Raw genomic sequence first — 15,386 nt, forward strand, 5'->3', positions numbered from 1 at the left:
GCCAGGAGACAAGAAGGGGAGGGAGAGGGCCCTTTAAGACCAGAGCGCGGCACCCCCTCCCCCCTTCCCCAGAGCAGCGATGGGCTGAGAACAATGGGGAACCGTTGGGGGGGCGGGCAGCGAGGGGGGCTAAAGGGGGTCGCCCGGTCGCGCTCCCTTGGGGCAGGCCTCAAGGGAGGGCTGGGGCTGGCGGCGCGATTTTCCGAGACCCCTCGCCTGCGGCGCCCCCTCCTCAGCAACCTGAGCGCTCCCCCTCCCCGCTCCCGGCCGAGGGATGCGGGATGCGCCGGGAGGTGCCAGGATGCGCGGCGCTGCAGGCGCGGCCCAGGGCCCCTCAGGGGTCGCGTCACCGAGCAGGCGAAGCCGGGAGCTGGATCGCCTTTGCCTCCCGCCCTGCGGGTAACAACCCTCCGCCCCCCAGGCCAGACCTCCCCAAAGCGCGCGCGGGCCTCCCGAAGGAGCCGGGGGTGGGGTCCCTGGGCACCCCGCGATCTCACCGCCTCTCCCCGGTTCTGCCTCCTTCTCCGGCTCACGCTTCAGCACCGCCGCCTCCTGGGCTCCCCCCGGAGTGGGAGGGAGCCGCGGGCCCGCCTCCGCGCCCTTTCCCTCCCAGGCCGCGCGGCGGGGCGCTGGGCTTTCCGCGCGCGGACAGACTACCCAGCCGACCGACGGACGCGTGAGCCGGCGGCCGGACGCCGGGATCCCGCGGGTGGGAGGCGGCCGTCGCTGAGCTCAGGGGAGGGAAGGGGGAGGGGGCGGAGAAGGAGGAAGGGGAGGAGACAGATCGCGGCCCTAAGCACCGCCGGCGCTGACACGCGAGTCCTCGGGCGCCCCGTATCCTGGGCTAGGCCCACCTGGGACCCCCGGAGGCTCCCCGACCCCAGCAGGATTCAGGCCATGGAGTGGGGTGTCCATTTGGTCACCTGCTTGAATCTGAATCATTTTTACGTTCCAGTTGCCCAGTCCAGGGCCTGGTACACAATAGATGCTCAATAAATGCTCTAAGGAATGTATTAGGATCCAGAGGTTGTTTAAAGAAAGATCTTAAAGCGTTCTAGGGTAGGCTTCTTTTCTCCTTCCACTCTTCTGGGGGAGGGGAGGGAGGAGGGGCTGGCAGAGGGAATCATGAAATCTGAAGTGTACATATGGGCCCACTGAGGTGCAGAGAGGGTAAGAAATAAGCCCAGGATCACACAGCCGCTTAGAGCAATGCTCAGACACACCACTCAGAGCTGATTCTCCTCCCAGTACCCAATTAGCCAGCCCAGAGCCAGCTTCCCCCAAGACAACTAACCCGCTCCAGGTAAGTGGGGGTAGCAAGAACATCTTGCCTTCAGGAGAGTGGGGGGACCTAGGCCAGGAGGCAGAGATCTCGAAGGAAGGTGAGGGTAGGTCCTCTGTCGTCTCATTCAGGGATGCCTGCCAACAACAGGTGCTCAATAAACGCTAGGCAAGGGCAGGCTGGATGGACAGGGAGGCAGGTGGCTGCAGCAGCTCAAGTGTTAATGGGAGGGCCAGCTCTCCCTTGTCCAGCAAGCTGGATGCAACTGAGAACATAACATCTGGGCGGTGGGGGGCGGGGAGGGGGGGCGGGGATGGACCACGCGGGGCCTGCGGGTGTTTAGATTAGGGAAGATGAAGGATGCGTCCGGGAACTCTAGCCTGGGTGGTAGACGGGGGTCAGCGGCCTGTTTGGGAGCCTGCCCAGAGCAGCCCACGCTCCTCTTCCTCTCCAGGGCAGATGGTGATAAACTAGGCAAGGTCAAGGGCAGACGGCTCAGGGGAGCTTTCCCAGAACGGAACTCTGGTTCCCCAGCCAGCCGGAGTGACCTCCCCACCCCCCCACCCCCGCCAGCTCCCCAGGGCCCTGCTGTCTCCTGCTGTCCAGTGCTTGGGGGGCTTTTCCAGGTCGGATCATGATTCTTTTTGCTTGTGCCTCCGCAGACTAAAGACAGAGGCTGTGTTTGAGGGCAGGGCCAACTCTGAGGTGCTACTGTGCCAACGGGATGGCTGAGCCCTGGAGTTGTAGCCTAGGGTCCACTGATGGCTCTCCTGTCCTCCCATTACAGACTTACATGTCTGTGCATTTTTTTTTTTTTCTAGAAGGGCTCTGGCTTTCTGCAGATTCTTCTCAAGGGAGGCTGTGACCCATAAGATTTGGAGCTGATGCTGAACAACGTTATATTACAGAAGGGGGCCTGGGGACCTCAGAGTGGAGAAGAAGCTGGCTCAAGGTCATCTGGAAATTTAGCAGCAAGTTGGAAAGAAGAACTCAAGACTCCAGACTGTACAATGCTATTTAATGTCTGACTGAAGGTCATCTCCTCCGAGAAGCCTTCCCTGAACTCATCCCATCTTCTGCATTACATCGCATATACCTTGAAAGGACACCCTTTATTGCAACAAGCCACTTCAGTGGAATCTGTCCCTGGTAGAGTGAGACATCCTTGAGATAAGGGACTGTGTCTTATTCACCCTCGTGTGGTATGGCTGGTGTTTATTACATAAGCATTGTCATTTATTGAGTGTCTATTATGTGCCAAGGTGCTTATGTAATGCCCACTCCCCTTCACAATTGTCCTACAAGGTAGGTAATATTGTCTTCATTTTACAGATGGAAAAAAAAAAATCTCCTGGAGCTCAAAGCGGCTTGTCCAAGTTCCCCCAGGGAGTGAGTGGCAGAGCTGGGATTTGAATCCAAAATGCTTTTGCACCTCCTACACCACCAGTGCTGCCGTGGTGTTTGTTCAGCATCCAGCTGAAGGCAGCATGGCCCTCACGGCGGGCCCTCTCAACTGGGCTGTGGAGCAGCCGGAGTACAGAGCCTGGCTCCCCCACCATCCTGGGAGAAAGAAATTACAAAGAGGGGAAAAGAATTTGACCTTCATGGAGCTCACAATCCACTGGAGAGATGGCTCAGACACCAGTGGAGGAGCCAATAGAACAAACACAGTCCATCATGAACTCTTTTTAAAATGTATTGTGTGTAGGAATGACACCCCTCATAGAAGAATCCCAGGATTTTCTCTTCTGTGTGTTTCTGTTTCACTTCCTTGCAGCCATGATACTAGCTGAGGTCATCGGTGCAATGAGATGAAAGAAGATGATTCTGTCACTTCTCTAGATCTTTGAGTGATACGTCAAATTCAAGGCTAATCACACTTACTTAACCTGCGTGTGAGTTTCGCAATGATGTTCTTGCTCTATGATCATCAATGATTTCCAATTCACCCGTGTAGCCATGCTTCATCGTCACAATAGAAATCATATAAACCTTTCAAGGAAAGTTTTCCACTACCAACAAACAACAATTAAAAGCCAGATGATGACTTCGGAGCATGGCCTAAATGAACTTGGAGTTTGTCTTTCTTCTCAGCATTATCAATGTTCTTAAGGACATTCATGTGCACTATTATAGCAGCATGGAAAGATGGCAGAAAGAAATGACTTATTTTTTGTTCTCATATCCATCCATCCATCTATCCATTCATTCATTCATCTACTCATTTATGTGTTCAGCTGGATAAGTACCCTCCCTTTCTCTACCTACCATCCCTCCAACCATCTATCCACTCATTTATGTGTCCAAAATATATGGAGCCCAGCCCTTAAGCCAGGCACTAGGCTATGCAGGGAGACACAGGAGGTAACCCAAACAACATGGTTCTGGCTCTTCTGTTTCTCAGGGTCTAGTGGCCGTGTGAGCCATGAATCAAAGAATCATTTTAAGTATGATTGCAAAACTTTGCAAGAGCTATGAAGAAGTTCAGGATATTATGAGGGCCTCTAACAGGGGTCCAACGAGGTCTAGGGATTCAGGGAGGGCTTCTCAGAGGAGGTGACATTTCAGCTACTTGCCAAAGGATCCACAGTGGTAGTGTGGATAAGCCAGTGGGTGGAGGAGCGGGGATGTGCAAAGGCCCAGAGGTGGGAAAGAGTTTGGTGTATTAAAGCAGCAGAGAGAGGAAGCTGGAGTGACCACTGAGAATGGATCAGGGGTGAGCCTGGGGCAAGTCGAGGTGGGCAAGGTCCCCACGCAGGGCCTAGCATGGGTTTGAGGTTTTTATCCTGAGAGCCATGGAAGTTACTGAAGGGAGGTTTTTTTTAAACAAACTTTTAAAACATTTATTTACTTCTTTTTCAGTCTTCCTTGCTGTGCTGGGTCTGCATTGCTGCGTGTGGGCTTTCTCTAGTTGTGGTGAGTGGGGGCTGCCGTTCATCGTGCTCCTCGGGCTTCTCGTGGCGGTGGCTTCTCTCATGGGAGCTCTAGGGTGCTTGGGCTTCGGTAGTTGCTGGCTCCGGAGTGCAGGCTCAGTAGTTGTGGCACACAGGCTTAGTTGCCCGGCGGCATATGGGATATTCCCGGATCAAGGATTGAACCCATTGCTCTAGTGGTGAAGAACCCACCTGCCAATGCAGGAGACGTAAGAGACACAGGTTCGATCCCTGGGTTGGGAAGACCCCGTGAAGGAGGGCATGGTAACCCATTCCAGTATTCTTGCCTGGAGAATCCCATGGACAAATGAGCCTGGCAGACTACAGTCCATAGGGTCACAAAGAGTTGGACACAACTGAAGTGACTTAGCACCCCTATATTGATTGACAAGTGGATTCTTAACCACAGGAGCACCAGGGAAGTCCCTGAAAGGAATTTAATACAATTCAAATTGTGTATGAAAGAGTCTGAAAGTAACCAGACTTTACTGAGCAACTACTGGGTGCCCAGTGCTGGGCTAAATCCCCTGGAGTGGGAAGTGAAGGTGTGGGAATTGTTCTGTGGGACACAGAACAAGATGGGTGACCCTGAAGACCATACCAACGTCATGTACAATTGGGGCACAAGCCCTGGGAGGCAGATGTCAGCCCTCCCCTCCACTCCGAGGAGCCAAGTGAGTTAAGGCCCTTCTGAATTCTTCTGTCTGGCTCCCTACATCCTGGCCCGTGGACCAGCTGTGGCCTTTCCCTCAGCAGTAAGGGGAAAAGTTTAAGTGGGAAAAAAGAAACAGAGCAAGAAAGACTCTTTAGATGTCTTGGGAACTGAAACAGGACCCCTGGAACTCAGAGCATTCTACTGAAAACAGGAGACTACCTCGGGGCTGCAGGATGTGAGTAGGGTGGCAAGTGATAAAAGGCCATTCACTACCTGCTGAGAACTGGAGGCAGAATTAGAAAAATGCCGGAACCGGAACATAACAGCTGGCGCTGGTGGGCGAGGAGCATCCACAGGCACCGAGGCCTGGGTGGGACCTGCTCTGATGGCTATGTGTCCAGATCATGAGGTTGCAGATTCCTGAGTCTCACCCTGAAATTCGGGTCCAGTGGGACTTGCACTGGGCCTGAGCATCTCTGGGTGAGATGAACGGCTTCCCTTTGAGCTCTGGGTCTCACTCTATTTGCAAGGGAAAATCTCCAGGGGTGGGCGTGGGGTGCTTAAAAACTATCTATGTCCCAAGCCCCACCCTCAGGAACTCTGACTTTATTGGTCTGGGGGTCCCGGCATCAGTAGTTCTTGGCCAGTGGTCCTTTCCTGTATTGGAGTGAGAGAGAGAAGGTGAAATCAGCCCATCCCCACGTAATTGGACTGATAATACATCATAGGAGCTCTCAGCTCTTGTTTGGGGCCATTGACTTGTTCATCCAACCAGAAGATGTTTATTGAGCATCTACTATGTGCTACGCACTGATCCAGGCACCGGGAATGTAATAGTGAACCAAAGAGTTTAAAAAATCTCTGCCCTCCTGGTGCTGACCTTCTAGTGGGGTGGAGGGCAGAGATAGGTGGTAAACAAAGACATAAGTAAAATACATGGTATATCAGAAAGTGTAAGCACTGTAGAGAAAAAGAAAGCCTTCTTAACACATCTGGTGGGGATGTGAATCGGTGCAACCAATTCACAATGTGGAATTTACTCTGGCTTTCTCTCCCAAAGCCAAACATGTCCGTATCCTATGACCCAGCAATTCTACACCAAAGTATAAACCATGGAGAAATGCTTGCCTATCTGCACCAGGAATTACATGGAAGGATATTCAGAGGGGTGCTGTCCACAGTGGCCAAAACTGGGACACACCCACGTGCCCATCTATGGGAGAGCAGATGAATAAATTCCCACTGCGAAGTACTACTTGGCAGTCAAAACATAGGAACTACAGCCATAATACATTGCAATGTGGATGAATATCTGAGATCAAATATCCCACAAAAAACACCCTGTTACATAAACACGAAATCCTTTCTATCGAGTTGAAAGCAACTAAAATATATACACACATATGCAATAATAAACTATAAGAAGGAAACAAGGGAAGAATAACTAAAGGATTCAAGATGAAGACTATGGTGAGGGGATTATGATGGGAGGGAGAACCATCTGGTTAGATGTAGGTTATTGTCAAGACCGTAGCTTTTGTTTGGATTCGGGGTTTTACATCATTAAATTTAGTAATTAAACACTGGGACTTCCCTGGTGGCCCAGCAGTTAAAAGACTCTGTGCTCCCAATTCGGGGGACCTGGGGTTCAATCCATGGTCAGGGAACTAGATCCCACATGCTAAGTAAGACCTGGTGCAGCCAAATAAATAATTAAAATTTAAAAAATAATTAAATGCTGATGAGAGTGGGCTATAATTATTAATTATAGGATTATAATTAACCCTCTCTTTATTTTTTGTGAACTTAGGGTAAAGAAAAAAAGCAAGAAAGCAGGAGAGGGGTTGAAGCATGCTGGTGGTAGAAGATGGGCAGCAATTTTCAAACAGTTGGATAAGGGAGGTGCCATTGGAATGACACCTGAGCCAAGACTAGAAGCAGGGAGGTAGCGACCGATAGGAGAGAGCTAGGATGTCCTAGGCAGAGGGCAACAAGGGTGCAAAGGTCCTGAGGTGGGAGTGTGCCTGGCATGCTCTAGGAATAGTGGCAGGGCCCATGGGCTGGTGGCAGGGCCTGTGGGCTGGTGGCAGGGTGTGGGGGCACATGTCCTGTGTGGAGGAGACGAATAAAGCAGGCTTTGGGGAGAAGATGGTCCAGGGTCCCCAAAGAGCCCAGATCCTGGGTCTGCTCCTCTCAGCACTTTGCTGTTTGATTTTTTTTTTTTTTTTTCTTGGATTCCATGAGACACTTTCATTTCCTTGAGGTAGTCTCAATGGGTTTCTATTCATTGCAACCCAGTGAGTCCTGCCTGGTTAAATCACTGACCCTGTCTGGTCCAGAGGATCATGGTGCGAGTTTCTTCAGGAAAGGATCCTTAAGTAATAAGTGCAAAGTTGAGAGGGAGGTGATGGGAGATCAGGCCAGCATCAGATACAGGGCAAGGAATGGTAATTAGCCCATCGGTTGAGCGCTTTTCTAAGCCTCAGGGATTTTTATTAACTTCTTCCCAGCCTCCTGGGTATTAACATAGATTTTACAGATAAGGAGACTCAGACCCCCAGGAGGTTATGACATACACAGTGAGCAGGTGAGTGGGCAAACCCCAGGGCTGGTTGACTGCGAAGTCTCTGCACCTGGAATAGGAGGTCTCTGACCCATGTCAATTTCCGTGTTCCCTTATCTTTGGGTAACCTGGGGGCATGTGAGTTCTTACACCTCTTGGTCTTCTCCAGCCCCTGGGCAATCTGAAGACTGGCGGGCAGCTAGGCAAGGTGGACGCACTCTATTCAGGACCGGCGGTATCTCCAACAAAGAGGGAAGAGACCCAGAGAAACCGCGCGGTTGAGTCGGCTGTGGGACGGCATGTGATGGGGGTGCCATGCAGCCCTGGGGCTTCTGCAGGGCTGGTGCATCTGGCAAAGGCGGGGAAGAGAGAGATGCTCTTAACTTTCTCCAGGATCCTAGGGCATTCCCCCCGCCCCGCCCCCTTCCGCTAGAAATCGTCAGCTGGCTCCACTGAGTGGAAAGGGCCGAGAGGGCCGTGAAATGAAACGGGAGCATAGCGCCACCTGGTGGCCATTGTCCAGCTATTGCTCTAATGCCGGAAGGATTTCCAGGTAATTCATTTTAATTTACTTTTATTGTGGTAAAAAAGCATAACAGAAAATTTATCATCTTACCCACTTGTAAGTGTACAGTTTAGTCGTGTTAAGCATATCCAAATGGTGTTCAACAGATCCCCAGAATGTTTTTATCTTGGTAAACTGAAATTTTATACCCATTAAACAATTCCCCACCCCTCCCTACTCCCAGCCCCCAGCTATCACCATTTTACTTTCTGTCTCTATGAATCGGACTACTTTAGATACGTCATATAGATGATATTATATAGTATGTCTTTCTGTGACTGGCTTATTTCACTTAGTATGATTTCCTCAGGATTCTTGCTCCTTGTAGCATGCGTCAGAATCTCCTTCCTTTTTAAGGCTGAGCAATATTCCATTTTTTGCCTTTTCATACTGTTCATGGGGTTCTTGAGGCAAGAATACTGAAGTGATTTGTCATTCCCTTCTCCAGTGGGCCACACTTTGTCAGAAGCAAGGAGATCAAACCAGTCAATCCTAAAGAAAATCAACCCTGAATATTCAATGGAAGGATTGATGCGGAAGCTGAAGCTCCAATACTTTGGCCACCTGATGAGAAGAAATGACTCATTGAAAAAGACCCTGATGCTGGGCAAGATTGAGAGCAGGAGGAGAAGGAGGCGACAGAGGATGAGATGGTTAGATGGCATCGCTGACTGAATGGACATGAGTTTGAGCAAACCCTGGGAGACAGTGAAGGACAGGGAAGCGTGGAGTGCTGCGGTCCATGGGGTCACAAAGAATCGCACACGACTGAGTTTGGTCTTCCCAGGTGGGTCAGTGGGTAAAGAATCTGCCTGCAACGCAGGAGGCCAGATTCAATCCCCGAGTCAGGAAGAGCCCCCGGAGAAGGAGATGGCAGCCACTCCAGTATTCTTGCCTGGAAAGTCCCATGGACAGAGGAGCCTGGCGGGCTACCTTATGTAGGATCGCAAAGAGTTGGCTACGACGAGGCAACTGAGCATGCGCGCACTCAAGCTTCATAATCATGCTTGAATGTGTAGGAAGAAGTACGCTTGGGTCTCCTTTGCAGGTGTAGTGTTCTTGGCTTTGCCCAGTGCCCTTAACACTTAACAGGCTTTCTGGGAGACCCTACTTAGTCAGGTAGAGCAGCCTAGTTGCAGAGGAGGAAGTAGCCACCACCAGCCATTGTCCTCTCTGATGAGACAATCTGGTTCTGTCCCATGGCCTCCCAGCCCAGGCTCTGGCCAGCCCTCTGACACTGGGACTGTCACCTGCTGTTCTCAAAGCTGAGTCTGCAGGGGAAGACCGTGGAGATCTCCCCAGCAAGGAGGGGGGTGGAAGGAAGAAGGAGGAGGAGGGGCTCTCAAAAAAGCTAAAAGTCAGAAAGAGAGGTCAAGGGTATGCTGAAACGGGTTGGAAAATTCAGTCCTCATTTATAGGACACTTGCCAAGCCTTTTCACGTTTATTGTCTTGTTTAAGTATCCCACGGGCAAGGGAGACAGATTTCATTCTTCTCGTTATGAGGATGAGGCCCTGGATGCCCAGAAACTCAAAAGGCTTTGCCCAAGTCCACTTCTGTGCATTCCCCATTGCTGCCGTAACGAACTTAATGGCATTAAACAACACACATTTTTACAGTGCTGGAGGTCAGAAATCGAAAAGTCAAGGTGTCCGCAGGTCCGCGTTCTTTCTTTCTGGAGGCTTCAAGAGAGAGTCTGTTTCTTTGCCTTTTCCAGCTTCTAAAGGCCAGCTGCACTCCTTGGCTTGTGGCCCCCTCCTCCATCCTCAATGCCTGCAGCGTAGCATCTTCCAATCACACATTTTTCCTCACTCTAACTCCTGCCTCCCTCTTCTAAAAATGCTTGCGATTACGTTGGTCCCACCATCCGTGTAATCCAGGACAATCTCCCCATGTCAAGATCCTGAATCACATCTGTAGTGAATCCCCTGGTGGTCCAGTGGCTATGACTCTGAGCTCCCAGTGCAGGGGGCTCGGGTTCAATCTCTGGTCAGGGAACTAGATCCCACCATGCTGCAACTAAAAGAAAAAAAAAAGATCCCGCATGCCGTGATGAAGTTCGAACATCCTGAGTGCTGCAACTAAGACCTGGAGAAACCACATACATATATACATAAAAATCACATCTGCAGGGTTTTCCTGGTGGCTCAGTGGTAAAGAATCTGCCTGCCAGTGCAGGAGACAGGGATATGAGCCCTGATCCAGGAAGATCCCACCTGCCCTGGAGCAACAAGGCCCATGAGCCACAACTGTTGAGACCACATGCTGCAGCTACTGAAGCCCACCCACCCTAGAACTTGTGCTCAGCAACCAGAGAAGCCATTGCAATGAGAAGCCCTCGAACTGCAGCTGGAGAGTAGCTCCCAATCGCTGAAACTAGAGAAAAGCCCGCAAGGCAACAGAGACCCAGCACAGCCAAAAATAAAGGAAATAAATAAGTAATCTTATATTTTAAAAAACCACACATGCAAAGTTCTTTTTGCCGTGTGTTGTAACGTATTTGTCAGTCATGGGGATCAGGACATGGACATCTTTGGGAGGATGTTATTCAGCCTGTTGTGGTTACCAGCTGAGGAGTGACAGACCTTCTGAGCCCCTGTGTTGCTTCTCTGTCCTCCTCAGCAGTTCACTGTGGCTGTAGTCACTGATAGATCCTGTTTGTGCCTTGCACACCCCAGGGGCAGCATTTCAGTGGATCCTGCATTTGCCATTTTTTAGATAAGGAATGAACATGTGGGACTCAGAGTCTGGCTGTCTGAGTTTAAATCCTAGCTTCAGCTTTTCCAAGTGGTGCAATTTTCTGGCAAGTTACTTTTCCTTTCTCTGGCTCTGTTTTCTCATCTGTAAAATGGGAGTGATGATATAGATACCTGTCCCCTGGGTACACAGTATGAGGATTAAATGATCTAATGAATCTTGAGTTCTTAGAACAGTGTCTGGTTTATAATAACTTTAGTACATATTAACTTGCTTTTTTGTCTTTAAAAATTTTTTTTAATTTATTTTATTTGACTGTGCTCAGTCTTTTCTTGCATCACACAGGATCTTTAATTGTGGCATGTGGGATATATATTCTTATCCCTCAAGGAGAATCTTTTTGTTTTTGATGACCTGTGGCCATTTGAACCTTTTCTCCATGCAAGCTGAGATCCACAGTGGTTCACTAGCTCCCAAAGCTGGGTTTACAGGAATCCACATAGTTAAGGAATTAAATGCTTAGAATTTGGAGGCAGAGAAGCCCAGGGTAGAATCCAACTAGCCCACTTACTTGCTGCAGGCCCTAGGGATATGACTTCACTGGGTCTCAACTCCCTTATTTGTAAAGTGGGGATTGTTGTTGTTAAGTCACTCAGTCTTGTCCGACTCTTTGCGACCCCATGGACTGTAGCACACCGGCTTCCCTGTCCTTCACCATCTCCCAGTTTTTGCTCAAACTCATGTCCGTTGAGTCGGTGATTCCATCCAATCATCTTAATCTCTGTCATCCGTTTCTCCTCCTGACTTCAATCTTTCCCAGCATCAGGGTCTTTTCCGATGAGTCAGCTCTTTGCATCAGGTGGCCAAAGTATTGGAGCTTCAGCTTCAGCATCAGTCCTTCCAATGAATATTCAGGACTTATTTCCTTTAGGATTGACTGGTTGGATCTTCTTGCAGTCCAAGGGACTGTCAAGAGTCTTCTCCAACACCACTGTTCAAGAGCATCAATTCTTCAGCCCTCAGCCTTCTTTATAATGCAACTGTCACATCCATACATGACTACTGGAAAAACCATAGCTTTGACTAAATGGACCTTTGTTGGCAAAGTAATGTCTCTAATTTTTAATATGCTGTCTAGGTTTGACATAGCTATTTTTTCCAAGAAGCAAGTGTCTTTTAATTTCATGGCTGCAGTCACCATCTGCAGTGATTTTGGAGCCCAAGAAAATAAAGTCTGTCACTGTTTCCATTTATTCCTCATCTATTTGCCACGAAGTGCTGGGACTGGGTGCCGTGATCTTAGTTTTCTGAATGTTGTTTTAAGTCAGCTTTTCCACTCTCATTTTTCACTTTCATCAAGAGGCTCTTAAGTTCCTCTTCGTTTTCTGCCATCCAGGTGGTGTCATCTGCATATCTGAGGTTGCTGATATTTCTCCTGGCAATCTTGACTCCAGCTTATGCTTCATCCAGCCCAGCATTTTGCACGATGTACTCTGCATATAAGTTAAATAAGCAGGGTGACAATATATAGCCTTGACGTACTCCTTTCCCTATTTGGAACCAGTCTGTTGTTCCATGTCTCGTCCTAACTGTTGCTTTTTTACCTGCATACAGGTTTCTCAGGAGGCAGGTAAGGTGGTCTGGTATTCCCATCTCTTGAAGAATTTTCTACAGTTGGTGGTGATCCACACAGTCAAAGGCTTTGGCATAGTCAATAAAGCAAAAGTTTTTCTGTAATTCTCTTGCTTTTTCTATGATCCAGTGGATGTTGGCAATTTGATCTCTGGTTCCTCTGCCTTTTCTAAATCCAGCTTGACCATCTGGAAGTTCTCTGTTCATGTACTGTTGAAGCCTAGCTTGGAGAATTTTGAGCATTACTTTGCTAACATGTGAGATGAGTGCAATTGTGCAGTAGTTTGAACATTCTTTGGCATTGCCTTTTTTTTTTTGGATTGGAATGAAAACTGACCTTTTCCAGTCCCGTGCCCACTGCTGAGTTTCCCAGATTTGCTGGCATATTGAGTGCAGCAATTTCACAGCATCATCTTTTAGGATTTGAAATAGCTCAACTGGAATTCCATCACCTCCACTAGCTTTATTCGTAGTGATGCTGCCTATGGCCCACTTGACTTAGAATTCCAGGATGTCTGGCTCTACTTGAGTGAACACACCATCGAGGTTATCTGGGTCATTAAGATCTTTTTTGTGTAGTTCTTTGTGTATTCTTGCCACCTCTTCTTGACATCTTCTGCTAGTACCCAAACCAGAGGGCAGTTTTTAAACATTATTTCATCTCTTTATTTTTGGCTGTGCCAGGTCTTCGTTGGTGCGCACAGGTTTTCTTTAGTTGCGGCAAGCCGGGCTCCCTAGTTGCAGTGTGCAGGCTTCTCATTGCAGCGGTTTCTCTTGTTGTGAAACACAGGCTCCAGGGCATAGGCTCAGTAGTTGCAGAATGAAGGCTTGGTTGCCCCACTGCATGTGGGATCTTAGTTCCCAGACCAGGGATCAAACCTGTGTCCCTTGCATTGACAGGGGGATTCTTAACCACTGGATGACCAGGGAAGTTCCAGAGGGCAGTTTTGAGGATTGAAAGAGATAAGGCACTTCATCTCTCTCAACATCCTTCCCAACCCTCACAAACTACATCCCCCACAAATCAAGGCCTGTCTCCTGCAGGTGCTCCAGCCACCAATCTAGTTCCCTTTTGCCATCACCGTCTTTCTCTCTTACGGTAAATGAAGTAGGGATTTTCCATGTTTAAAGATTACTTTAACATCTTTTTTAATGAATCATTTTTCATACTTTTTTGTCCATTTTTCTATCTGGTTTCCACATTTCCCTGCCAAATTTAGAGAGTTACTCATTTATTACTGAGAATGCTCCTTTATCCATTATGTGAGTTGTAAATATTTTCTCCTAGTTTGTCAGTTGTCTTTCGATTTCACTTATGGTATTTTTCACATGTAAAAGCTAATGAAAATTTTATGTAGTCAAATTTACTAATCTTTTTTTTTAATTAAAAAATTAAAACTTTTTGGTAGCACTGTGGCCTGTGGGATCCTAGTTTTTGGCATGTGGAATCCTATTTCCCCAACCAGGGATGGAACCTGTGTCCCCCATTGGAAGCATGGAGCCTTAACCACTGGACCGCCAGAGAAGCCTCTGTATTAATCTCTTATGGCATCTGGATTTTGAATCATAGTTAGAGATCTTTCTTCCACACACAAGTTATGGAGGAATTCACCCATATACTTGTATACTTCCCTGGCGGCTCAGCGGTAAAGAATCCACCTGCAATGCAGGAGATGCAGGAGATGTGGGGTGGATCTCTGAATCAGGAAGATCCCCTGGATGAGAGCATGGCAACCCTCTCCAGTATTCTTGCCTGGAGGATCCCATGGACAGAGGAGCTTTGGGGGCTACAGTCCATAGGGTCTCAAAGAGTCTGACATGACTGAAGCAACTGAGGATGCACTCACCTACTGGTAATTACAGTTTCATTTTTTACATTTAGATACTCATCATTTAGGACTTTATTCTTGTGTATTGTGTGAGGAGTGGACACTGGGTCAAAAGTAGAAAAGAAGACGAAGTATTTTGGGGACAACTGGTAAAATCTGAATAAAGACCCTGCATTAGACCATCATTAGTAAATGGTAAATTTCCTGAATGTTATAACAATATTGTGGTTATGAAGGAAAATATCTTTTCTCTTATATGATCATCTGTAGTTTTTAGGATGGCTCGGTCACTATATCTTCAGTTAACTTGCAAATGGTTGAGCAAATATATGTATATATTTATAATAATAATAAATTATATTTTTAATATATATTAGACAAAATTAATAAAATGTGACAAAATTTTAGCAATTGATGGCAGGCATATGAGTATTTACTTCACTATTCTTGCAACTTTTCTTGAGGTTCAAAATTTTGAAAAATAAAAAGTTGGCGGAATTCCCTGGTAGTCCAGTGGTTAGGGCTCCGTGCTCTCACTGCCAAGGGCCTGGATTCTATCCCTGGTTAGGGAACTAAGATCCCGCAATCTCAGAAAAAATTAAAAAATGCAAACTAGTACAGCCGCTATGGAGAACAGTGTGGAGATTTCTTAAAAAACTGGACATAGAACTGCCATATGACCCAGCAATCCCACTTCTGGGCATACACACTGAGGAAACCAGATCTGAAAGAGACACGTGCACCGCAATGTTCATCGCAGCACTGTTTATAATAGCCAGGACATGGAAGCAACCTAGATGCCCATCAGCAGATGAATGGATAAGGAAGCTGTGGTACATATACACCATGGAATATTACTCAGCCATTAAAAAGAATTCATTTGAACCAGTCCTAATGAGATGGATGAAGCTGGAGCCCATTATACAGAGTGAAGTAAGCCAGAAAGATAAAGAACATTACAGCATACTGACACATGTGTATGGAATTTAGAAAGGTGATAACGATAACCCTATATGCAGAACAGAAAAAGAGACACAGAAATACAGAACAGACTTTTGAACTTTGTGGGAGAATGTGAGGGTGGGATATTTCAAAAGAACAGCATGTATACTATCTATGGTGAAACAGATCACCAGCCCAGGAGGGATGCACGAGACAAGTGCTCCGGCCTGGTGCACTGGGAAGACCCAGAGGAATCGGGTGGAGAGGGAGGTGGGAGGGGGGATCGGGA

The 15,386-nt window shown here is 48.1% G+C and overlaps 1 protein-coding gene and 1 long non-coding RNA gene across 5 annotated transcripts in view; one reads left to right on the plus strand and one right to left on the minus strand.

Moving 5' to 3' along the window:
• DTX1 (deltex E3 ubiquitin ligase 1) overlaps positions 1–699 on the minus strand; it is a 38,973-nt gene extending 38,274 nt beyond the window's left edge. Inside the window, exon 1 of the mRNA XM_061141848.1 lies at positions 498–699. The gene's annotated coding sequence lies outside the window, so the exon portion shown is untranslated. The remainder of the gene's footprint in view (positions 1–497) is intronic.
• Positions 5–15,001, plus strand: LOC133056492 (uncharacterized). 4 transcript variants are annotated; one of them, XR_009692830.1, is made up of 5 exons: positions 8–399; positions 2,104–3,177; positions 4,145–4,198; positions 7,603–7,986; positions 8,447–15,001. It is a non-coding gene; the product is annotated as an uncharacterized LOC133056492 (long non-coding RNA). The 4 variants fall into 4 exon arrangements; XR_009692832.1 differs by having other exon boundaries at positions 12–399; positions 7,827–7,986; XR_009692831.1 differs by lacking the exons at positions 4,145–4,198; positions 7,603–7,986; positions 8,447–15,001 and adding an exon at positions 1,249–1,303 and having other exon boundaries at positions 5–399; positions 2,104–3,170.
• The last annotated feature ends 385 nt before the right edge of the window (positions 15,002–15,386 follow it).

Source organism: Dama dama, chromosome 5 (genome assembly GCF_033118175.1).
Source record: "Dama dama isolate Ldn47 chromosome 5, ASM3311817v1, whole genome shotgun sequence".
Classification (NCBI taxonomy): Eukaryota; Metazoa; Chordata; class Mammalia; order Artiodactyla; family Cervidae; genus Dama; species Dama dama.